This window comes from Arachis duranensis, chromosome 10 (genome assembly GCF_000817695.3).
Source record: "Arachis duranensis cultivar V14167 chromosome 10, aradu.V14167.gnm2.J7QH, whole genome shotgun sequence".
Lineage (NCBI taxonomy): Eukaryota > Viridiplantae > Streptophyta > Magnoliopsida > Fabales > Fabaceae > Arachis > Arachis duranensis.
The window spans coordinates 35,932,536-35,933,925 of NC_029781.3; positions in this window are offsets into that span (position 1 = coordinate 35,932,536).

The following is a 1,390-nucleotide window of genomic DNA, read 5'->3' on the forward strand; positions in this document are numbered from 1 at the left end:
ACGCCCAGCCTTCAGGAGTTTGAAGCTCGTCACAGTCATTCAATACCGGAATCCTACTCGGAATACCACAGACAAGGTTAGACTTTCCGGATTCCCGGGATCCTACTCGGAATACCACAGACAAGGTTAGACTTTCCGGATTCCCGGGATCCTACTCGGAATACCACAGACAAGGTTAGACTTTCCGGATCCCCATGAATGCCGCCATCTATCTAGCTTATACCACGAAGATTCTGTTGGGGAATCTAAGAGATATGCGCCCGGCCTAGAGTAGAACGGAAGTGGTTGTCAATCACGCGCGTTCATAGGTAGGAATGATGATGAGTGTCACAGATCATCACATTCATCAAAGTGTTGTGCAACGTATATCTTGGAATAAGAATAAAAGAGAATTGAATGGAAAGTAATAATAATTGTATTGAAACTTGAGGTACAGAAGAGCTCCACACCCTTAATCTATGGTGTGCAGAAACTCCACCATTGAAAATATATTAGTGAAAGGTTCAGGCATGGCCGAATGGCCAGCCCCCATGAAGCTGATCAAAAGACCGAATGGTCAAAAGATGACTAATACACTAGTAAAAAGTCTTATTTATACTAAACTAGCTACTAGGGTTTACATGAGTAGTAATTGATGCATAAATTCACTTTCGGGGCCCACTTGGTGTATGCTTGGGCTGAGCTTGATCTATCCACGAGCTGAGGCTTCTCTTGGAGTTGAACTCCAAGTTATAACGTGTTTTGGGCGTTCAACTCCGGATCATGACGTGTTTCTGGCGTTTAACTCCAGACAGCCCCGGACGTTAACTTTCCAACGCAACTGGAACCGTGTCGTTTGGACCTCTGTAGCTAAAGCTATAGCCGTTTGAGTGCGAAGAGTTCAGGCTAGACAGCTTAGCAGTTTCTCCAACTTCTTGTATTCCTTCCACTTTTGCATGCTTCCTTTTCATCCTCTGAGCCATTTCTGTCCTGTAATCTCTGAAAACACTTAACACACATATCAAGGCATCTAATGGTGATAAGAGAGGATTAATAATAAGCAAATATAAGTCCAAAGAAGCATGTTTTCAATCAAAGCACATAATTAGGAAGGGAAATGTAAAACATGCAAATAGTATGAATAAGTGGGTAAAGAGTTGATAAAATCCACTCAATTGAACATAAGATAAACCATAAAATAGTGGTTTATCAACCTCCCCACACTTAAACAAAAGCATGTCCTCATGCTAAGCTCAAGAGAAACTATAAAGGAATGAAGAGGAATGGTAGAATGCATGAGATGCAACCTATGAATGTAACTAAATGAAAAATGTTTCTACTTACTTGGTTAAAAGCAAATAAATCCCCAAGAATAAATATGAACTGGATTTCACTAATTCAAATCATAAAA